This window comes from Periplaneta americana, unplaced genomic scaffold (assembly GCF_040183065.1).
Source record: "Periplaneta americana isolate PAMFEO1 unplaced genomic scaffold, P.americana_PAMFEO1_priV1 scaffold_81, whole genome shotgun sequence".
Classification (NCBI taxonomy): Eukaryota; Metazoa; Arthropoda; class Insecta; order Blattodea; family Blattidae; genus Periplaneta; species Periplaneta americana.
This window is the reverse complement of record NW_027185562.1, coordinates 1-26,318: the sequence shown is the minus strand read 5'-3', so window position 1 is coordinate 26,318 and position 26,318 is coordinate 1. Positions and strand designations below refer to the sequence as shown.

Sequence of the window (26,318 nt, the reverse complement as noted above, 5' to 3'; positions counted from 1 at the left end):
TTAATATTTAATTATTTTATTGGAATTTTTTATTAAATTATTATTTATTTGTAATTATGATGGAATTAGTAATTTTCTATTTATACTATTAAATCTTTGTTAAAATTTTAAAAGGAACTAGGCAAATAGTAGTGTTCTCGCATGTTTATCAAAAACATCTTTTCTTGAATTTTAATATGAGATATAACCTGCCCACTGATAAATTTGAAGGGCCGCGGTATTTTGACCGTGCAAAGGTAGCATAATCATTAGTCTTTTAATTGTGGACTGGAATGAATGGTTGGACGAGGAATATACTGTTTCTCATTATTTTATTGAATTTAATTTTTAAGTTAAAAAGCTTAAATTTATTTATAGGACGAGAAGACCCTATAGAGTTTATATACATTATTTTATTTATTTTGTTTGTTTATTTTATCTAGTATTTAATATATTTTATTGGGGTGATTGGAAGAATTAGTTAACTCTTTTTGTTTAATATACATTAATTTATGAATACTTGATCCAATTTTGTTGATTATAAGATTAAATTACCTTAGGGATAACAGCGTAATCTTTTTTGAGAGTTCTTATTGATAAATGGGTTTGCGACCTCGATGTTGGATTAAGATTTAATTTGGGTGTAGAATTTCAATTTGTTTAGGTCTGTTCGACCTTTAAAATCTTACATGATCTGAGTTCAGACCGGCGAGAGCCAGGTCGGTTTCTATCTATAATAAATTTTATATCTTAGTACGAGAGGACCAGATATTTGGAATAATTTTTTATTTATGATTTTTATTAATTGTTACTGTTTTGGCAGATAAGTGCAATGGATTTAGAATCTTTGAATATAGATTTATTCTATAAATAGTATTTATGTTTAAGGAAATTTTTGGTTTATTTATTATTTTTATTTTGTTGATTATTTTTGTTATAGTTGGTGTTGCCTTTTTAACTTTATTAGAGCGTAAGGTTCTTGGATATATCCATATTCGTAAAGGTCCTAATAGGGTTGGTTTTATTGGTATTTTGCAGCCGTTTAGAGATGCAATTAAGCTTTTTACTAGGGAACAAACTTTTCCTTTTTTATCTAATTATTTATGTTATTATTTTGCTCCTGTTTTTGGATTATTTTTATCTTTGTTAGTATGATTTGTAATTCCATATTTTACTGGTTTTATTTCTTTTGAGTTGGGTTTATTATTCTTTCTTTGTTGTACTAGTTTGGGTGTATATACTGTTATAATTGCAGGCTGGTCATCTAATTCTAATTATGCATTGTTGGGGGGATTACGTGCTGTTGCTCAAACAATTTCTTATGAGGTTAGATTGGCTTTGATTTTATTATCTTTTGTATTTTTAGTGGGTAGATATAATCTAATAATATTTTATGATTTTCAAGTTTACATTTGAATAATTTTTTTTACGTTTCCTTTGTCAATGCTTTGATTTACTTCATGTTTAGCTGAAACCAATCGTACTCCTTTTGATTTTGCTGAAGGTGAATCGGAGTTGGTTTCGGGTTTTAATGTTGAGTATAGAAGAGGTGGTTTTGCATTAATTTTTTTGGCTGAATATGCCAGTATTTTATTTATGAGAATATTATTTTGTATTATTTTTTTAGGTAGAGATATTAGTTCTATATTTTTTTATTTTAGGCTTTCTTTTCTTTCTTTTATATTTATTTGAGTTCGTGGAACAATACCACGTTTTCGTTATGATAAGTTAATATATTTAGCTTGGAAGAGATTTTTACCCTTGTCATTAAATTATTTATTATTTTTTTTGGGTATTAGGATTTATTTATTTTTATTGTTGGTTTAAGTGTATTAATTTAAGTAAAGTTAATAGAAGATTTTAACTTCTTTCTTATGCTTTCAAAACATATACTTTTCTTTAAAGCTTTTTAACTTTAATTGTTTAATTTATCTCAAAATCTTGTTACTATGGGGTGAATAATGTAGTATAGGAAATATAAAATTGTTAAGATTTGACCAGTGATAATATAAGGATCTTCTACTGGTCGTGCTCCAATTCATGTTAATAAAATTACAATATTTGTTATTAATCAAAATATGATCTGGTTAATAGGGTAAAATTGTATACTACGGAAATTTGAATTATATATAGGCATAATAAACAAAATTGCGATTGATATTACTAAGGCAATTACGCCTCCTAATTTGTTTGGAATTGATCGTAAGATTGCGTATGCAAATAGGAAATATCATTCGGGTTGAATATGAACTGGAGTAACTAATGGATTAGCTGGGGTAAAATTATCTGGGTCTCCTAAGATATATGGTTCTTTTAGTGATAATACTGTTAATAATATAATTAGGATTAGAAATCCTACAACATCTTTAATTGTGAAGTAAGGATGAAATGGAATTTTATCAATATTTCTATTTAACCCTGTAGGGTTATTTGATCCTGTTTGATGTAAGAATAGCAAATGGACTATTACAGCTGCTATTACAATAAATGGGAGAAGAAAATGGAATGTAAAAAATCGATTAAGTGTTGCATTATCTACTGCAAAACCACCTCATACTCATTGTACTAAATCAATTCCCAGATATGGAATTGCTGATAAAAGATTTGTAATTACAGTTGCCCCTCAGAATGATATTTGTCCTCATGGGAGAACATAACCTATAAAAGCTGTTGCTATTGTTAGGAATAGAATGATTACACCTACTGATCAGGTATGTAAAAATTTATATGATCCGTAATATATTCCTCGTCCAATATGTAAATAAATGCAGATAAAGAATATAGATGCTCCATTTGCGTGTAAGGTTCGTAATAATCAACCATAATTTACATCACGACAAATATGAGCAGTTCTTGAAAAAGCTATTTCAATGTTAGGACAATAATGTATTGCCAAGAATAATCCTGTGGCAGTTTGTATTACTAGACATAATCCTAATAGTGAACCAAAGTTTCATCATGTTCTAATATTGGATGGTGTTGGTAAGTCAATTAAGGCATTATTGGCAATTTTGAATAGTGGATGTTTAATACGTATAGGTTTATTCATTAATTTATTTGTCGTAGTGGCCCTTTTGAAATATTTGTAATTTTTACTACTACGATTAGTGTTAAGAATAAGTAGGAGGCAAGTATGATGGTGATTAAATTAGTTGGTTTATTATATAATTTTGTTAACGAGTTCATAATTTCATTTTGTTTATTATAAATATTTTCGTGAATTATAAGTTCTGTATTGTTAATTATTAAATCTATATTAATAACTATTAATAATATTAATATAATAATAATTATGCTTATTAATATTTTTATTGATATATAAAATATTTCGTTTGAAGCTAGTCTTGTTACATAGATAAACAATACTAATATTCCTCCTAGAAAGATTAGAAATAGAATATATGGAAATCAAAATCTTTGTGATAATAAACCTCTTATTGTGCATACAATAATTGTTTGGATTAGTAATATAAGTCCTATTGCTAATGGGTGTCTTATTTGTGTAAAAATTATTCTTGTAGTTAATATTATAATTATAATATTTTTAATATCAGAAAATAGTTTATTTAAAATGTTAATTTTGGGGATTAATGAAAAGATTTTATCTTTTTTCTGAAAGTTTTAAAAGGTGCTCCTTATTTTTGGTTTACAAGACCAATATTTTTGTTAAATTATTAAAACCAATGAAAATTATTTTTTTTTCTATTATGTTTTTTTGTGGTATTTGGGTTTTTTCTTCTAATCGTAAACATTTACTTGTTACTTTGTTGAGTTTAGAATTTATTGTCTTGATCTTGTTTTTAATATTATACACTTATTTAAATGGTTTTAATTATGAATTATTTTTTAGAATAATTTTTCTAACATTTTCTGTTTGTGAAGGTGCTTTAGGTTTATCGATTTTGGTTTCTATAATTCGTAGTTATGGTAATGATTATTTTCAATCATATGTTATGTTACAATGTTAAAGTTTTTAATGTATTTAATTTTTTTAATCCCTTTATGTTTATTAGGTAATTCTTGATGAATAATTCAATCATTAATATTCCTTTTATGTCTTTTATTTATATTTTCTATACCTAGCTTATTTTGCTGGGGTAATTTAGGATACTTATTTGGTGAAGATTTAATTTCCTTTGGTTTAATTTTGTTAAGATTATGAATTTGTGTATTGATAATTATAGCGAGAGAATCTATTTTTCGTTATAATTATTATAAAAATTTTTTTTTATTTATTGTTCTTATTTTGGTAATTATACTTTATTGTACTTTTGGGAGATTAAGAATGTTTTCATTTTATTTATTTTTTGAAGGTAGACTTATCCCAACCCTTTTTTTAATTTTGGGTTGGGGATACCAGCCTGAACGACTTCAGGCTGGTATTTATTTATTATTTTATACCTTATTGGCATCATTACCTTTATTGATTGGTATATTTTATATTTATAATTTTTTAGGTTTATTATATATTCCTTTATTAATAAATAACTTTTATGTTAATAATTTATTTTATTTATGTATAATTTTGGCGTTTTTGGTTAAGATACCTTTATTTTTAGTTCATTTATGATTACCTAGGGCTCATGTAGAAGCTCCTGTTTCGGGTTCAATGATTTTGGCTGGTGTACTATTAAAGTTAGGAGGATATGGCTTGTTGCGTGTATTTGTAATTTTAATTAATTTTTCTGTATTTAATTATATTTGAATTTCTATTAGATTAATTGGTGGTGTAATTGTTAGATTAATTTGTATGCGTCAAACAGATTTAAAGTCATTAATTGCTTATTCTTCTGTAGCTCACATAGGTATTGTTATTGGAGGTTTGATAACTTTAAATTATTGGGGATTTTGTGGTTCATATATTTTAATAGTTGCTCATGGTTTATGTTCTTCTGGTTTATTTTGTTTGGCTAATATTTCTTATGAGCGTTTAAGTAGCCGTAGATTATTGATCAATAGGGGTTTAATGAGATTTATACCAAGAATAACTATATGGTGATTTTTATTAAGATCTTGTAATATAGCTGCCCCACCTTCATTAAATTTATTAGGTGAAATTAGATTATTAAATAGTTTAGTAGGTTGATCGTGATTAACCATGTACACTTTAATACTTTTGTCTTTTTTTAGTGCTGCTTATACTTTATATCTTTATTCATATAGTCAACATGGAATATATTATTCTGGTATTTATTCTTGTTCTTTAGGTTATTCTCGTGAATATTTACTTTTATTTTTACATTGATTTCCATTAAATATATTAATTTTGAATAGTGATGTTATTGCATTTTGAATATAAATGTACTTAAGTAGTTTAATATAGTAAAATGTTGATTTGTGATATCAATGATATAATTTATTTATCTTAGGTTATTATATATATATCAATTTGTTTTATTAGATTTTTTTTTTTATTTATTTTTAGAATTATTTTGATTTTTATAGGGTTTTACTTTGTTATTAATGATATAATTTATTTTATTGAATGGGATATTATTAGTTTTAATACTAGATCTATTGTTATGACTTTTTTATTTGATTGAATATCTTTATTATTTATAGGCTTTGTTTTTTTTATTTCTTCTTTAGTTATTTTATATAGAGATGATTATATGGATGGTGATATAAATATTAATCGATTTATTTTACTAGTACTAATATTTGTAATATCTATAATATTTTTAATTATTAGACCTAATATAATTAGAATTTTGTTGGGTTGGGATGGTTTGGGCTTGGTTTCTTACTGTTTAGTTATTTATTATCAAAATGTTAAGTCTTATAATGCAGGGATAATTACTGCATTATCTAATCGAATCGGGGATGTTTGTTTATTAATAGCTATTTCTTGAATATTAAATTTTGGGAGATGGAATTATATTTACTATTTGGAATTATTAAAAGGTAGTTTTGAAATAGAAATTATTTCCTTTCTTGTGGTTGTAGCAGCAATAACTAGGAGAGCTCAAATTCCATTTTCTTCTTGACTTCCTGCTGCTATAGCAGCACCTACTCCGGTATCTGCTTTGGTTCATTCTTCTACATTAGTTACTGCGGGTATTTTCTTATTAATCCGTTTTAGAGTTGCTTTTGGTGATTGGTTAAATATTTTTATTTTACTTATTTCTGGTTTAACAATATTTATAGCTGGTTTAGGGGCAAATTTTGAATATGATTTGAGGAAAATTATTGCTTTATCTACTTTAAGACAGTTGGGCTTAATAATAAGTATTTTGTCTATGGGCTTTTCTGTTTTAGCTTTTTTTCACTTATTAACACATGCTTTATTTAAGGCATTATTATTTATATGTGCTGGTATAATAATTCATGTTATAAAGGATTCTCAAGATATTCGTTTTATAGGTAATTTATCCTTTCAAATGCCTTTAACTTCAACTTGTTTATGTATTTCTAATCTTGCTTTGTGTGGTATACCATTTTTGGCAGGATTTTATTCAAAGGATTTAATTTTGGAAATAGTATCCTTAAGATATGTAAATATATTCGGATTTTTTTTGTTTTATTTTTCTACAGGTTTAACTGTTTGTTATTCTTTTCGTTTATTTTATTATACATTGTGTGGTGATTTTAATATATTAAGTATATATAATATAGGTGAATATAGATTTAATATAATTAAGGGGATGCTGGGTTTATTGATTATAGCTGTCATGGGTGGTAGTTTTCTTAGTTGAATTATTTTTCCTACTCCTTTATTAATTTGTTTACCTTTTTATTTAAAAACTTTAGTATTGTTAGTTAGTTTTTTAGGTGGTTGGTTTGGTTATGAAATTTCTAAAATTAATATTGGTAATAAATTATTATCTATTAAATTTTATTTGTATTCGAGATTTATGGGTTCTATATGATTTATACCATACATTTCTACTTATGGTATATCTAACATACCTTTATTTTTAGGATATAAATCATATAGGGTATTTGATTCTGGTTGAAGAGAATACTTCGGGGGTCAAGGTATATACATATTATTTATATATATAGGTAAAATTAATCAGTGATGACAATATAATAATTTAAAGTTCTTTCTTATATTTTTTGTAATATGAATTGTTATTATGATATTTATATTAATTATTTAAACTTGAATAGCTTATATTATAGAGCATAACATTGAAGATGTTAATGAGATTTATTTAATCTTTAAGTATTTATAAAAGTTTCCTTTATTTCTACAGTGAAAGTGTAGTGTTTTAAATATCTTTAAACTATATAAATTAGAAATGTAAACGGAATTTAACCGCTAAAGTAATAAGTTAGCAGCTTTTACTTGTTCTACACATTTCCTTAACTGGAATATTCAATTCAATTATATTATTAACAGTAATATACCTCTTTTTGGTTTCAGTTAAAAATAAGGATAATATTTATCTAAATATCAGGTCGAAACTGATTGCAATTAATTGCTTCTTATTTAAGATAGATTGAATAATCAATACTTTTTGAATGCAACCCAAATGTTATACTTAACTACTATCCTATGATGCTCATTCTAATGATCCTTGATTTCACTCATGATATAAGCCGAATAGTAGAATTAGTAAGAATGTTGTTCTAATAATTGTTCATATTATGATTCTTGATGTGTATATAATGATTGTTATTGGTAATAATAAGGCAATCTCCACATCAAAGATTAAAAAGATTACTGCAATCAAGAAGAATCGTAGTGAAAAAGGTAATCGTGCTCTTGATTTCGGGTCAAATCCACATTCAAAAGGTGAACTTTTTTCTCGATCTTCAATCTGTTTTTTTGATAGTATTGTCGCTATTATTATAATAATTGTTGACAATGCTATAATTATTATAATAGAATATCTTGTTAATAAAATTATTTATCTTGTTTATACAAACTTTTTGATTGGAAGTCAAATATACTAATTATATTAGATAAATTATATTATCTTCCTCATCAATAAATAGATATATATAAGAATAATCATACAACATCTACAAAGTGTCAATATCAAGCTGCTGCTTCAAACCCAAAATGGTGGTTTGATGAAAAATGTAGTGTTAAGTGTCGTAATAGGCAAGTTATTAAAAATGTTGTTCCAATAATAACATGCAGTCCGTGGAATCCTGTTGCAATAAAGAAGGTAGATCCATATACTGAATCTGCAATGGTGAAAGGTGCTTCTATATATTCATAGGCTTGTAGAGCAGTAAAATAAATACCTAATACAACCGTAAAAAATAATCCTTGTAGTGTTTGATTATAATTATTTTCTAGGAGACCATGGTGTGCTCATGTTACAGTAACTCCTGATGCTAATAAAATAGCTGTATTTAATAGTGGAATTTGTAGTGGATTAAAAGGATAAATACCTATAGGTGGTCATAAGGATCCAATATCAATAGTTGGAGATAAACTTCTATGAAAGAATGCTCAAAAAAATGAAATGAAGAAGAATACTTCTGAAATAATAAATAGAATTATACCTCATCGTAGTCCTTTTGTTACCATTTTTGTATGTAATCCCTGATAAGTACCTTCTCGCACAATGTCTCGTCATCATTGAATTATTGTTAATAATATAATAGTTATACCAATAATTAGTAGTTCTTGATTATATTGGTGAAATCATTTAATCATACCTGTTATTGTTACTATTGCACCAATAGCCCCAGTTAGGGGTCATGGTCTCTGATCAACTAAGTGAAATGGATGATTTGCGTGTCTTGTCATTAATTTACTTCTCTAGAATATAAAGTGCTTAATACTGCAAATACATACGATTGAATAATAGCTACTGCGGATTCTAAAATTAATAATGCAATTTGGGTTATAATTAATAATCTTAATATTATATAACTTAAAAATGGACCTGTATTTCCTAATAAGGTTAATAGTAAATGTCCAGCAATTATATTTGCAGCTAATCGTACTGCTAGTGTTCCAGGTCGAATTATATTTCTGATTGTTTCAATACATACTATAAATGGTATTAGGACTGGAGGAGTGCCTTGTGGTACAAGGTGTGCAAATATATGTTGAGTATTATTAATTCAACCAAATAATATAAAACTAATTCAAAGTGGTAATGCTAAAGATAAAGTTAATACTATATGGCTTGTTCTGGTAAAGATATATGGGAATAGACCTAAGAAATTATTAAATATAATTATTGAAAATAAGGAAATAAAAATAAATGAAGCTCCTTTATAAGAATTTTTTGTTCCAAGTAATGTTTTGAATTCTTTATGTAAATTTATTAATAATTTATTTCATAAAATATAATGTCGTGATGGAATTAATCAATAACTTATTGGAATAATAGATAATCCTAATATAGTACTAATTCAATTTAATGATAAATTTATTACACTTGTTGATGGATCAAATACTGAAAATAAATTGCTTATCATTTTCAATTTATATTTCTTATATTAATTATTTTTTTTTCTGTTAATGATTTAATTGGAATATATGAGAAATAATTTATGGAATTAAATAATATAAATATAATGGAGAAAAATGAAAATAGTATTAATCATCTTAGAGGTATTATTTGTGGAATAGAAAATTATTCATATGAATAATTTTATCTTGACAAGATAATGTTATTATTTAACTAAATTTTCTCATCAGAAGTAATTGCTAAATTACTATAATTTGGTTTAAGAGACCATTACTTGCTTTCAGTCATCTGATGACTCATTTATTTTTAGGATTCAGTTAATAAAACTATTTGTTGAAATACTTTCAATTACGATTGGTATAAATCTGTGATTTGCTCCACAGATTTCGGAGCATTGACCATATATAACTCCAGGTCGATTAATTAAAAATCTAACTTGGTTTAGGCGACCTGGAGTTGCATCAGCTTTTACACCAAGACTCGGAATTGTTCATGAGTGTAAAACGTCTGCTGCTGTTACGATAATTCGAATAAATGTATTCATGGGCAATACTGCTCGATTATCAACATCTAGTAGTCGGAATATACTATGATCTATTTCATCTTGAGGAATTATATATGAATCGAATTCTACCTTTGCGAAATCTGAATATTCATATCTTCAATATCATTGATGTCCAATAGTTTTTAATGTTACTGTAGGTGTATTGATTTCATCCATTAAATATAATAGTCGTAGAGATGGTACTGCAATAAAGATTAGAATTACTGCTGGAGCAATTGTTCATGCTAATTCAATTATTTGACCTTCCAATAAAAATCGATTAATATATTTATTAAAAACTATTGCAATTATTATATATGATACAACTATTAAAATTATAATAATAATTATTAAGGCATGGTCATGGAAATAAATTAATTGTTCTATAATAGGGGATGCTCTGTCTTGCAAATTTATATTGGCTCATGTTGTCATTATTTCTAATAAAAGTTTTTTAAAAATACTTTATTTATAGAGCTTAAATCCATTGCACTTATCTGCCATATTAGAATAATACTAATATACTAACTAGTAATTGTTGGTAATTCTGAATAACTATGTTCTGCAGGTGGTAAACTTTGTAGTCATTCAATCGAATTTCTTGTTTGTGTAGGAAATAGAATTTGTCGATTAGTTCTTATACTTTCTCATATAATGAAAATAAATATTAGAACTCCTACAAATGAAATTATAGATCCAATAGACGATACTACATTTCATGCTGTATAAGCATCGGGATAATCGGAGTATCGTCGAGGTATACCAGCTAATCCAAGAAAATGTTGTGGGAAGAATGTTATATTTACTCCTACAAATATAATTGCAAATTGTGCTTTTAATCATTTTGGATTTATAGTTAAACCTGTAAATAGAGGGTATCATTGAATGAATCCTGCCATGATAGCAAATACTGCTCCTATTGATAATACGTAATGGAAGTGAGCTACAACATAATAAGTATCATGTAAAACAATATCAATTGATGAATTTGCTAATACGACACCTGTTAAACCTCCAATGGTGAATAGGAATACAAATCCTAATGATCATAAACAGGGTGCTCTATACGATAATTGTGAACCATATACGGTAGCTAGTCAACTAAAAATTTTAATTCCCGTCGGAACTGCAATAATTATAGTAGCTGATGTAAAATATGCTCGTGTATCAACATCCATTCCTACGGTAAATATATGGTGTGCTCATACTACAAATCCTAATAGACCAATTGCTAGTATAGCAAAAATTATTCCTAGGTTTCCAAAAGCTTCCTTTTTTCCTCTTTCATGACAAATAATGTGTGAAATTATACCGAATCCCGGAAGAATTAAAATATAAACTTCTGGATGACCAAAGAATCAGAATAAGTGTTGATATAAAATTGGATCACCTCCTCCTGCTGGATCAAAAAAGGATGTATTTAGATTTCGATCAGTTAATAATATAGTAATTGCCCCAGCAAGTACTGGTAGAGATAATAATAATAATAATGCTGTAATAGCTACTGATCATACAAAAAGAGGAATTCGTTCTGGTTTTATGTTAATAGGTTTTATATTAATTGTTGTGGAGATAAAATTAACAGCTCCTAGAATTGAGGATACACCTGCTAGATGTAATGAAAAAATTGCTAGATCAACAGATGCTCCGGCATGAGCAATACCTCTTGCTAGTGGTGGGTATACTGTTCATCCTGTTCCGGCACCTCTTTCTACTATGCTGCTAGCTAGTAATAAAGTTAATGAAGGTGGTAATAATCAGAATCTTATATTATTTATTCGTGGGAAGGCTATATCTGGGGCTCCTAATATTAATGGTACTAATCAATTACCAAATCCCCCAATTATAATTGGTATTACTATAAAGAAAATTATAATGAAAGCATGGGCAGTAACAATTACATTATAGATTTGATCATCTCCAATTAGTGAGCCTGGCTGCCCGAGTTCAGCACGAATTAATATACTTAGGGATGTTCCTACCATACCTGATCAGGCACCGAAAATAAAATATAATGTTCCAATATCTTTATGATTTGTTGAAAATATTCATCGTTGCAAAGTTAGTAGAATGACTGAGATTGAATAGGTGATAGATTGTAAATCTATTAAGGAGAATTATTTCTCTTCTACTATCCTATCAAGAATGAATAAATTTGTTAAAGGTCTTATATTCATATTTTGTATGATAATAGAATGCAATTCTATAGGAGTAAATTATTTACTAAGGCTTAAAGAAATTTAATCTTTATTTATAGCTTTGAAGGATATTAGTTTAAAATTAACTTAAAGCCTTTAAAAGATATTTATTGTTAGTGTACATAATATTAAACCTAGTATAGAGATTGAAGATAAAATTATTCCAGCTGGAATAATTTTACTATTATGAAATTGAACATTTCATTTTGGCTCGATATATAGAATTATAAAGCTTGCATAGCAAACTCGTAAATAATAATACAATGTTATTAATGACATGACCACTATAAACGAAATAATAAAATTTATTTCGTTTATAATTATATGTTGAATAATAATTCATTTTGGTAAAAACCCTAGAAATGGAGGTAAACCTCCCAATGATAATAAAGTGGTAAATATCAAAAATTTTATTGTAGATATTTCACTTCCTATTAAAAACGTTTGATTAATAAATGAAATTTGATGTGATTTAACAATAGTAATGATTGTTAAAGTTAGAATTGAATAGATTAGGAAGTAAAAAATTCATATATTTTCTCCAATACTTATAGCTACTAACATTCACCCTATATGATTAATTGAAGAATATGTTAGGATTTTTCGAATTGAAATTTGATTTAATCCACCAATGGATCCAATAATAACAGATATTAAAATAATAGTTCACATGAATATATTTATGGTTAGTAAGTATGAAATTAGTATTAGTGGTGCAATTTTTTGAATAGTGATTAAGATGAAACAATTGTTTCATCTTAATCCTTCTATAATACTTGGAAATCATCAGTGAAGTGGAGCGGCTCCACTTTTCAATAATAAGGGTGTATTAATAATTATTGATGTCAAATAATTATTAGAAAATGTGTATAATTCTTCAATTATTGATTTTCTAATAATTAGGAATAGTAGAGTTGATGATGCTAGAGCTTGTACAATAAAATACTTTATTGAGGCTTCTGTTGTGTATACATTCTTATTAGTTGATATTAGAGGAATAAATGATAATAAATTAATTTCTAATCCTATTCATGCCCCTAATCATGAATTTGATGAAATTGAAATTAATATACCTCTTGTTAGAGTTGTTAACAAGAGGATTTTTGTTGAATTGTTGGTCATTAGAGAAGAGAGGATTTCCTCTATAAATGGGGTATGAACCCATTAGCTTATTTAGCTTACTTTTCTAGTATAATGTATATTTATTATACATTTTGGTGTATGGTGCACAAAAATTTTTGATATTTTAGGTAATAGTTTAATTCTATTAAATGTAATAAAGGTAATTTTAAATTACTTTATTTATCCTATCACGATAACCCTTTATTCAGGCACTTTATTTTTGTTATTTTAAGATAATGTTTTCTTTGTTGGTTCTACATTTATAGATTATAATAAGTATTCTATTAAATGTTGGTAATTCGATTTTTTGTTAATATAAGGTTATATATATATATAAATTAATTACTTAAATAAAATAACCTATTTTACTAAGAAATAGGTTTATTTATATTATAATAATTAATTTATATATAATACAGATTATCTATGAATATACAGCATTATTGTTGAAAAATAGAGGTATATATATATATATGATTTATATTAATATAAATCTAAATTATTAGTATATATATTATTTATATAAAAAATATATTCTTGTTAAATCTATTTATTAATAATTGGTTATTTAAAATAGGTCCTTATATATATATATATGTATATATAAAATAAATAATTGATGGGATATAATTATTATCGATAGTGACATTAAACCTTTAATGTATAAATAATAGTAACAGTATAACTACAGATCTCATTTAATAATTAAAAAAAAAATGAGATCTGTAGTTATACTGTTACTATTAAAGGGAAAGAAAATTTTATTATAGTAGAGGTTGATGCTTCAGTTTTTTTTTTTTGGGTCCATGGTTTTAAATGTTTTCTTAAGAGTTGAAGAGTTGATGTTAGTAGTTGTGTTGAAAATACGTTGTGAGTTGGTTGAAATGTATGGAGAAATTCGGGTTTTACTTTTTTTATTTTTTATTCTATCTAATCTTTATTTTTTTATTTAGTTCCGATTTTTGTTTCAGTATTTACTCAATGGGTTTTATTCTTGCTTATTTATTTGCTTTTAAATTATTTTATATGTAAGTTTTTGCAGGATTCAATTAATTTTATCTTAATGATAATTTAATTTTTTATTTATTCGCAGTAATAAATTTTGTAAATTTATGGGAATTTGATTTGGTAATTTTAATTTATTATTGGTAAAATTTGTGCCAGCATCCGCGGTTATACAATGAATATGAGTGAATCTTTTTAGTTAAAGTAGTTAAAGATTTTTTTGAAGTTATTTTGTTATTTTTGGGTGAAATCTTAATATTTATTATAACTTTATTTTATTTGAGGCTATGAAATCTTTTGTTTTAAACTAGGATTAGATACCCTATTATTTTAGATATAAATTATTTTTAACTTGAGTAGTATTAGTTAAGGTCTTGAAACTTAAAGAATTTGGCGGTATTTTAGTCTTTTTAGAGGAATCTGTCCCTTAATCGATAGTCCGCGTTGAACCTTACCAGGATTAATTATATGTATACCGCCGTTATAATGAAAATCTTTTTAGGGTAAATTGAATTTTCTTGATTTAGTTATATAAATTATTTCAGGTCAAGGTGCAGTTTATGTTTTGGTGGAGATGGATTACATTTATATTTATTATTGGATTATTGTTTGAAATTTTATTATGAAATTGGATTTAATTGTAATTTTTTGTAGATTGTAATAATGATTTTGGCTCTAAAATATGTACACATCGCCCGTCGCTCTCATTATTTATTAATTGAGATAAGTCGTAACATAGTGGCTGTACCGGAAGGTGTGGCTGGAATGATTATTTTTAATACGGGTTAAATCTTTAAGTTAAGAATTTCATTTACACTGAATAATTTTATCGTGCAATTCGATATAACCTGATTTGTTATATAAATTATTTTTTTTTTTTTAGTTTATCTTTATATTAAAATTAATTAATTGTTTTTGTATATGTTGTTGATTAAATTTTTTTAATTATAGTTTATTTTTACTGTAGAGGTTATATTATTAATTTATAGAAGTAGATTTTTGTTGTACCTTGTGTATCAGGGTTTATTAAATTATATTATAAATTTTTTGTTTCCCGATTTTGAAGGATCTAACTAATTATTTTAGTTACTGTTTTATAATTATTAATAATTATTATTTGGTAGTGAAATGTTATTCGGCTTCAATGGTTTCTGGTTTTTCAGGAAATGAATTTAATTCATATATTATTATTATATTTCTATCTTTTTAGTTTTATATTTTATTGATATTAATGTTGTGGGGGATAAGCTCTTTAACATATTTTTATAATTTTTTATTTATTAGGTAATGTTGGTTTTATAATAACTATCATTTTAAGTTTGTTAAAATTTTATTTTTTAGAATTTTGATTTATTAATATTTAATTATTTTATTGGAATTTTTTATTAAATTATTATTTATTTGTAATTATGATGGAATTAGTAATTTTCTATTTATACTATTAAATCTTTGTTAAAATTTTAAAAGGAACTAGGCAAATAGTAGTGTTCTCGCATGTTTATCAAAAACATCTTTTCTTGAATTTTAATATGAGATATAACCTGCCCACTGATAAATTTGAAGGGCCGCGGTATTTTGACCGTGCAAAGGTAGCATAATCATTAGTCTTTTAATTGTGGACTGGAATGAATGGTTGGACGAGGAATATACTGTTTCTCATTATTTTATTGAATTTAATTTTTAAGTTAAAAAGCTTAAATTTATTTATAGGACGAGAAGACCCTATAGAGTTTATATACATTATTTTATTTATTTTGTTTGTTTATTTTATCTAGTATTTAATATATTTTATTGGGGTGATTGGAAGAATTAGTTAACTCTTTTTGTTTAATATACATTAATTTATGAATACTTGATCCAATTTTGTTGATTATAAGATTAAATTACCTTAGGGATAACAGCGTAATCTTTTTTGAGAGTTCTTATTGATAAATGGGTTTGCGACCTCGATGTTGGATTAAGATTTAATTTGGGTGTAGAATTTCAATTTGTTTAGGTCTGTTCGACCTTTAAAATCTTACATGATCTGAGTTCAGACCGGCGAGAGCCAGGTCGGTTTCTATCTATAATAAATTTTATATCTTAGTACGAGAGGACCAGATATTTGGAATAATTTTTTATTTATGATTTTTATTAATTGTTACTGTTTTGGCAGATAAGTGCAATGGATTTAGAATCTTTGAATATAGATTTATTCTATAAATAGTATTTATGTTTAAGGAAATTTTTGGTTTATTTATTATTTTTATTTTGTTGATTATTTTTGTTATAGTTGGTGTTGCCTTTTTAACTTTATTAGAGCGTAAGGTTCTTGGATATATCCATATTCGTAAAGGTCCTAATAGGGTTGGTTTTATTGGTATTTTGCAGCCGTTTAGAGATGCAATTAAGCTTTTTACTAGGGAACAAACTTTTCCTTTTTTATCTAATTATTTATGTTATTATTTTGCTCCTGTTTTTGGATTATTTTTATCTTTGTTAGTATGATTTGTAATTCCATATTTTACTGGTTTTATTTCTTTTGAGTTGGGTTTATTATTCTTTCTTTGTTGTACTAGTTTGGGTGTATATACTGTTATAATTGCAGGCTGGTCATCTAATTCTAATTATGCATTGTTGGGGGGATTACGTGCTGTTGCTCAAACAATTTCTTATGAGGTTAGATTGGCTTTGATTTTATTATCTTTTGTATTTTTAGTGGGTAGATATAATCTAATAATATTTTATGATTTTCAAGTTTACATTTGAATAATTTTTTTTACGTTTCCTTTGTCAATGCTTTGATTTACTTCATGTTTAGCTGAAACCAATCGTACTCCTTTTGATTTTGCTGAAGGTGAATCGGAGTTGGTTTCGGGTTTTAATGTTGAGTATAGAAGAGGTGGTTTTGCATTAATTTTTTTGGCTGAATATGCCAGTATTTTATTTATGAGAATATTATTTTGTATTATTTTTTTAGGTAGAGATATTAGTTCTATATTTTTTTATTTTAGGCTTTCTTTTCTTTCTTTTATATTTATTTGAGTTCGTGGAACAATACCACGTTTTCGTTATGATAAGTTAATATATTTAGCTTGGAAGAGATTTTTACCCTTGTCATTAAATTATTTATTATTTTTTTTGGGTATTAGGATTTATTTATTTTTATTGTTGGTTTAAGTGTATTAATTTAAGTAAAGTTAATAGAAGATTTTAACTTCTTTCTTATGCTTTCAAAACATATACTTTTCTTTAAAGCTTTTTAACTTTAATTGTTTAATTTATCTCAAAATCTTGTTACTATGGGGTGAATAATGTAGTATAGGAAATATAAAATTGTTAAGATTTGACCAGTGATAATATAAGGATCTTCTACTGGTCGTGCTCCAATTCATGTTAATAAAATTACAATATTTGTTATTAATCAAAATATGATCTGGTTAATAGGGTAAAATTGTATACTACGGAAATTTGAATTATATATAGGCATAATAAACAAAATTGCGATTGATATTACTAAGGCAATTACGCCTCCTAATTTGTTTGGAATTGATCGTAAGATTGCGTATGCAAATAGGAAATATCATTCGGGTTGAATATGAACTGGAGTAACTAATGGATTAGCTGGGGTAAAATTATCTGGGTCTCCTAAGATATATGGTTCTTTTAGTGATAATACTGTTAATAATATAATTAGGATTAGAAATCCTACAACATCTTTAATTGTGAAGTAAGGATGAAATGGAATTTTATCAATATTTCTATTTAACCCTGTAGGGTTATTTGATCCTGTTTGATGTAAGAATAGCAAATGGACTATTACAGCTGCTATTACAATAAATGGGAGAAGAAAATGGAATGTAAAAAATCGATTAAGTGTTGCATTATCTACTGCAAAACCACCTCATACTCATTGTACTAAATCAATTCCCAGATATGGAATTGCTGATAAAAGATTTGTAATTACAGTTGCCCCTCAGAATGATATTTGTCCTCATGGGAGAACATAACCTATAAAAGCTGTTGCTATTGTTAGGAATAGAATGATTACACCTACTGATCAGGTATGTAAAAATTTATATGATCCGTAATATATTCCTCGTCCAATATGTAAATAAATGCAGATAAAGAATATAGATGCTCCATTTGCGTGTAAGGTTCGTAATAATCAACCATAATTTACATCACGACAAATATGAGCAGTTCTTGAAAAAGCTATTTCAATGTTAGGACAATAATGTATTGCCAAGAATAATCCTGTGGCAGTTTGTATTACTAGACATAATCCTAATAGTGAACCAAAGTTTCATCATGTTCTAATATTGGATGGTGTTGGTAAGTCAATTAAGGCATTATTGGCAATTTTGAATAGTGGATGTTTAATACGTATAGGTTTATTCATTAATTTATTTGTCGTAGTGGCCCTTTTGAAATATTTGTAATTTTTACTACTACGATTAGTGTTAAGAATAAGTAGGAGGCAAGTATGATGGTGATTAAATTAGTTGGTTTATTATATAATTTTGTTAACGAGTTCATAATTTCATTTTGTTTATTATAAATATTTTCGTGAATTATAAGTTCTGTATTGTTAATTATTAAATCTATATTAATAACTATTAATAATATTAATATAATAATAATTATGCTTATTAATATTTTTATTGATATATAAAATATTTCGTTTGAAGCTAGTCTTGTTACATAGATAAACAATACTAATATTCCTCCTAGAAAGATTAGAAATAGAATATATGGAAATCAAAATCTTTGTGATAATAAACCTCTTATTGTGCATACAATAATTGTTTGGATTAGTAATATAAGTCCTATTGCTAATGGGTGTCTTATTTGTGTAAAAATTATTCTTGTAGTTAATATTATAATTATAATATTTTTAATATCAGAAAATAGTTTATTTAAAATGTTAATTTTGGGGATTAATGAAAAGATTTTATCTTTTTTCTGAAAGTTTTAAAAGGTGCTCCTTATTTTTGGTTTACAAGACCAATATTTTTGTTAAATTATTAAAACCAATGAAAATTATTTTTTTTTCTATTATGTTTTTTTGTGGTATTTGGGTTTTTTCTTCTAATCGTAAACATTTACTTGTTACTTTGTTGAGTTTAGAATTTATTGTCTTGATCTTGTTTTTAATATTATACACTTATTTAAATGGTTTTAATTATGAATTATTTTTTAGAATAATTTTTCTAACATTTTCTGTTTGTGAAGGTGCTTTAGGTTTATCGATTTTGGTTTCTATAATTCGTAGTTATGGTAATGATTATTTTCAATCATATGTTATGTTACAATGTTAAAGTTTTTAATGTATTTAATTTTTTTAATCCCTTTATGTTTATTAGGTAATTCTTGATGAATAATTCAATCATTAATATTCCTTTTATGTCTTTTATTTATATTTTCTATACCTAGCTTATTTTGCTGGGGTAATTTAGGATACTTATTTGGTGAAGATTTAATTTCCTTTGGTTTAATTTTGTTAAGATTATGAATTTGTGTATTGATAATTATAGCGAGAGAATCTATTTTTCGTTATAATTATTATAAAAATTTTTTTTTATTTATTGTTCTTATTTTGGTAATTATACTTTATTGTACTTTTGGGAGATTAAGAATGTTTTCATTTTATTTATTTTTTGAAGGTAGACTTATCCCAACCCTTTTTTTAATTTTGGGTTGGGGATACCAGCCTGAACGACTTCAGGCTGGTATTTATTTATTATTTTATACCTTATTGGCATCATTACCTTTATTGATTGGTATATTTTATATTTATAATTTTTTAGGTTTATTATATATTCCTTTATTAATAAATAACTTTTATGTTAATAATTTATTTTATTTATGTATAATTTTGGCGTTTTTGGTTAAGATACCTTTATTTTTAGTTCATTTATGATTACCTAGGGCTCATGTAGAAGCTCCTGTTTCGGGTTCAATGATTTTGGCTGGTGTACTATTAAAGTTAGGAGGATATGGCTTGTTGCGTGTATTTGTAATTTTAATTAATTTTTCTGTATTTAATTATATTTGAATTTCTATTAGATTAATTGGTGGTGTAATTGTTAGATTAATTTGTATGCGTCAAACAGATTTAAAGTCATTAATTGCTTATTCTTCTGTAGCTCACATAGGTATTGTTATTGGAGGTTTGATAACTTTAAATTATTGGGGATTTTGTGGTTCATATATTTTAATAGTTGCTCATGGTTTATGTTCTTCTGGTTTATTTTGTTTGGCTAATATTTCTTATGAGCGTTTAAGTAGCCGTAGATTATTGATCAATAGGGGTTTAATGAGATTTATACCAAGAATAACTATATGGTGATTTTTATTAAGATCTTGTAATATAGCTGCCCCACCTTCATTAAATTTATTAGGTGAAATTAGATTATTAAATAGTTTAGTAGGTTGATCGTGATTAACCATGTACACTTTAATACTTTTGTCTTTTTTTAGTGCTGCTTATACTTTATATCTTTATTCATATAGTCAACATGGAATATATTATTCTGGTATTTATTCTTGTTCTTTAGGTTATTCTCGTGAATATTTACTTTTATTTTTACATTGATTTCCATTAAATATATTAATTTTGAATAGTGATGTTATTGCATTTTGAATATAAATGTACTTAAGTAGTTTAATATAGTAAAATGTTGATTTGTGATATCAATGATATAATTTATTTATCTTAGGTTATTATATATATATCAATTTGTTTTATTAGATTTTTTTTTTTATTTATTTTTAGAATTATTTTGATTTTTATAGGGTTTTACTTTGTTATTAATGATATAATTTATTTTATTGAATGGGATATTATTAGTTTTAATACTAGATCTATTGTTATGACTTTTTTATTTGATTGAATATCTTTATTATTTATAGGCTTTGTTTTTTTTATTTCTTCTTTAGTTATTTTATATAGAGATGATTATATGGATGGTGATATAAATATTAATCGATTTATTTTACTAGTACTAATATTTGTAATATCTATAATATTTTTAATTATTAGACCTAATATAATTAGAATTTTGTTGGGTTGGGATGGTTTGGGCTTGGTTTCTTACTGTTTAGTTATTTATTATCAAAATGTTAAGTCTTATAATGCAGGGATAATTACTGCATTATCTAATCGAATCGGGGATGTTTGTTTATTAATAGCTATTTCTTGAATATTAAATTTTGGGAGATGGAATTATATTTACTATTTGGAATTATTAAAAGGTAGTTTTGAAATAGAAATTATTTCCTTTCTTGTGGTTGTAGCAGCAATAACTAGGAGAGCTCAAATTCCATTTTCTTCTTGACTTCCTGCTGCTATAGCAGCACCTACTCCGGTATCTGCTTTGGTTCATTCTTCTACATTAGTTACTGCGGGTATTTTCTTATTAATCCGTTTTAGAGTTGCTTTTGGTGATTGGTTAAATATTTTTATTTTACTTATTTCTGGTTTAACAATATTTATAGCTGGTTTAGGGGCAAATTTTGAATATGATTTGAGGAAAATTATTGCTTTATCTACTTTAAGACAGTTGGGCTTAATAATAAGTATTTTGTCTATGGGCTTTTCTGTTTTAGCTTTTTTTCACTTATTAACACATGCTTTATTTAAGGCATTATTATTTATATGTGCTGGTATAATAATTCATGTTATAAAGGATTCTCAAGATATTCGTTTTATAGGTAATTTATCCTTTCAAATGCCTTTAACTTCAACTTGTTTATGTATTTCTAATCTTGCTTTGTGTGGTATACCATTTTTGGCAGGATTTTATTCAAAGGATTTAATTTTGGAAATAGTATCCTTAAGATATGTAAATATATTCGGATTTTTTTTGTTTTATTTTTCTACAGGTTTAACTGTTTGTTATTCTTTTCGTTTATTTTATTATACATTGTGTGGTGATTTTAATATATTAAGTATATATAATATAGGTGAATATAGATTTAATATAATTAAGGGGATGCTGGGTTTATTGATTATAGCTGTCATGGGTGGTAGTTTTCTTAGTTGAATTATTTTTCCTACTCCTTTATTAATTTGTTTACCTTTTTATTTAAAAACTTTAGTATTGTTAGTTAGTTTTTTAGGTGGTTGGTTTGGTTATGAAATTTCTAAAATTAATATTGGTAATAAATTATTATCTATTAAATTTTATTTGTATTCGAGATTTATGGGTTCTATATGATTTATACCATACATTTCTACTTATGGTATATCTAACATACCTTTATTTTTAGGATATAAATCATATAGGGTATTTGATTCTGGTTGAAGAGAATACTTCGGGGGTCAAGGTATATACATATTATTTATATATATAGGTAAAATTAATCAGTGATGACAATATAATAATTTAAAGTTCTTTCTTATATTTTTTGTAATATGAATTGTTATTATGATATTTATATTAATTATTTAAACTTGAATAGCTTATATTATAGAGCATAACATTGAAGATGTTAATGAGATTTATTTAATCTTTAAGTATTTATAAAAGTTTCCTTTATTTCTACAGTGAAAGTGTAGTGTTTTAAATATCTTTAAACTATATAAATTAGAAATGTAAACGGAATTTAACCGCTAAAGTAATAAGTTAGCAGCTTTTACTTGTTCTACACATTTCCTTAACTGGAATATTCAATTCAATTATATTATTAACAGTAATATACCTCTTTTTGGTTTCAGTTAAAAATAAGGATAATATTTATCTAAATATCAGGTCGAAACTGATTGCAATTAATTGCTTCTTATTTAAGATAGATTGAATAATCAATACTTTTTGAATGCAACCCAAATGTTATACTTAACTACTATCCTATGATGCTCATTCTAATGATCCTTGATTTCACTCATGATATAAGCCGAATAGTAGAATTAGTAAGAATGTTGTTCTAATAATTGTTCATATTATGATTCTTGATGTGTATATAATGATTGTTATTGGTAATAATAAGGCAATCTCCACATCAAAGATTAAAAAGATTACTGCAATCAAGAAGAATCGTAGTGAAAAAGGATCGTGCTCTTGATTTCGGGTCAAATCCACATTCAAAAGGTGAACTTTTTTCTCGATCTTCAATCTGTTTTTTTGATAGTATTGTCGCTATTATTATAATAATTGTTGACAATGCTATAATTATTATAATAGAATATCTTGTTAATAAAATTATTTATCTTGTTTATACAAACTTTTTGATTGGAAGTCAAATATACTAATTATATTAGATAAATTATATTATCTTCCTCATCAATAAATAGATATATATAAGAATAATCATACAACATCTACAAAGTGTCAATATCAAGCTGCTGCTTCAAACCCAAAATGGTGGTTTGATGAAAAATGTAGTGTTAAGTGTCGTAATAGGCAAGTTATTAAAAATGTTGTTCCAATAATAACATGCAGTCCGTGGAATCCTGTTGCAATAAAGAAGGTAGATCCATATACTGAATCTGCAATGGTGAAAGGTGCTTCTATATATTCATAGGCTTGTAGAGCAGTAAAATAAATACCTAATACAACCGTAAAAAATAATCCTTGTAGTGTTTGATTATAATTATTTTCTAGGAGACCATGGTGTGCTCATGTTACAGTAACTCCTGATGCTAATAAAATAGCTGTATTTAATAGTGGAATTTGTAGTGGATTAAAAGGATAAATACCTATAGGTGGTCATAAGGATCCAATATCAATAGTTGGAGATAAACTTCTATGAAAGAATGCTCAAAAAAATGAAATGAAGAAGAATACTTCTGAAATAATAAATAGAATTATACCTCATCGTAGTCCTTTTGTTACCATTTTTGTATGTAATCCCTGATAAGTACCTTCTCGCACAATGTCTCGTCATCATTGAATTATTGTTAATAATATAATAGTTATACCAATAATTAGTAGTTCTTGATTATATTGGTGAAATCATTTAATCATACCTGTTATTGTTACTATTGCACCAATAGCCCCAGTTAGGGGTCATGGTCTCTGATCAACTAAGTGAAATGGATGATTTGCGTGTCTTGTCATTAATTTACTTCTCTAGAATATAAAGTGCTTAATACTGCAAATACATACGATTGAATAATAGCTACTGCGGATTCTAAAATTAATAATGCAATTTGGGTTATAATTAATAATCTTAATATTATATAACTTAAAAATGGACCTGTATTTCCTAATAAGGTTAATAGTAAATGTCCAGCAATTATATTTGCAGCTAATCGTACTGCTAGTGTTCCAGGTCGAATTATATTTCTGATTGTTTCAATACATACTATAAATGGTATTAGGACTGGAGGAGTGCCTTGTGGTACAAGGTGTGCAAATATATGTTGAGTATTATTAATTCAACCAAATAATATAAAACTAATTCAAAGTGGTAATGCTAAAGATAAAGTTAATACTATATGGCTTGTTCTGGTAAAGATATATGGGAATAGACCTAAGAAATTATTAAATATAATTATTGAAAATAAGGAAATAAAAATAAATGAAGCTCCTTTATAAGAATTTTTTGTTCCAAGTAATGTTTTGAATTCTTTATGTAAATTTATTAATAATTTATTTCATAAAATATAATGTCGTGATGGAATTAATCAATAACTTATTGGAATAATAGATAATCCTAATATAGTACTAATTCAATTTAATGATAAATTTATTACACTTGTTGATGGATCAAATACTGAAAATAAATTGCTTATCATTTTCAATTTATATTTCTTATATTAATTATTTTTTTTTCTGTTAATGATTTAATTGGAATATATGAGAAATAATTTATGGAATTAAATAATATAAATATAATGGAGAAAAATGAAAATAGTATTAATCATCTTAGAGGTATTATTTGTGGAATAGAAAATTATTCATATGAATAATTTTATCTTGACAAGATAATGTTATTATTTAACTAAATTTTCTCATCAGAAGTAATTGCTAAATTACTATAATTTGGTTTAAGAGACCATTACTTGCTTTCAGTCATCTGATGACTCATTTATTTTTAGGATTCAGTTAATAAAACTATTTGTTGAAATACTTTCAATTACGATTGGTATAAATCTGTGATTTGCTCCACAGATTTCGGAGCATTGACCATATATAACTCCAGGTCGATTAATTAAAAATCTAACTTGGTTTAGGCGACCTGGAGTTGCATCAGCTTTTACACCAAGACTCGGAATTGTTCATGAGTGTAAAACGTCTGCTGCTGTTACGATAATTCGAATAAATGTATTCATGGGCAATACTGCTCGATTATCAACATCTAGTAGTCGGAATATACTATGATCTATTTCATCTTGAGGAATTATATATGAATCGAATTCTACCTTTGCGAAATCTGAATATTCATATCTTCAATATCATTGATGTCCAATAGTTTTTAATGTTACTGTAGGTGTATTGATTTCATCCATTAAATATAATAGTCGTAGAGATGGTACTGCAATAAAGATTAGAATTACTGCTGGAGCAATTGTTCATGCTAATTCAATTATTTGACCTTCCAATAAAAATCGATTAATATATTTATTAAAAACTATTGCAATTATTATATATGATACAACTATTAAAATTATAATAATAATTATTAAGGCATGGTCATGGAAATAAATTAATTGTTCTATAATAGGGGATGCTCTGTCTTGCAAATTTATATTGGCTCATGTTGTCATTATTTCTAATAAAAGTTTTTTAAAAATACTTTATTTATAGAGCTTAAATCCATTGCACTTATCTGCCATATTAGAATAATACTAATATACTAACTAGTAATTGTTGGTAATTCTGAATAACTATGTTCTGCAGGTGGTAAACTTTGTAGTCATTCAATCGAATTTCTTGTTTGTGTAGGAAATAGAATTTGTCGATTAGTTCTTATACTTTCTCATATAATGAAAATAAATATTAGAACTCCTACAAATGAAATTATAGATCCAATAGACGATACTACATTTCATGCTGTATAAGCATCGGGATAATCGGAGTATCGTCGAGGTATACCAGCTAATCCAAGAAAATGTTGTGGGAAGAATGTTATATTTACTCCTACAAATATAATTGCAAATTG

General features: G+C 25.8%; 4 pseudogenes across 2 annotated transcripts; all 4 read left to right on the top strand.

The window, feature by feature from the left end:
- Window positions 1-3,898: 3,898 nt before the first annotated feature.
- On the top strand, window positions 3,899-11,303 carry LOC138694182 (NADH-ubiquinone oxidoreductase chain 4-like; annotated as a pseudogene).
- Window positions 5,352-11,303, top strand: LOC138694184 (NADH-ubiquinone oxidoreductase chain 5-like; annotated as a pseudogene).
- An 8,221-nt stretch (window positions 11,304-19,524) lies between these two features.
- On the top strand, window positions 19,525-25,750 carry LOC138694185 (NADH-ubiquinone oxidoreductase chain 4-like; annotated as a pseudogene). Its single transcript, XR_011330842.1, has one exon. The product of XR_011330842.1 is annotated as an NADH-ubiquinone oxidoreductase chain 4-like (transcript).
- Window positions 20,936-25,750, top strand: LOC138694186 (NADH-ubiquinone oxidoreductase chain 5-like; annotated as a pseudogene). Its single transcript, XR_011330843.1, has one exon. The product of XR_011330843.1 is annotated as an NADH-ubiquinone oxidoreductase chain 5-like (transcript).
- Window positions 25,751-26,318: the final 568 nt, after the last annotated feature.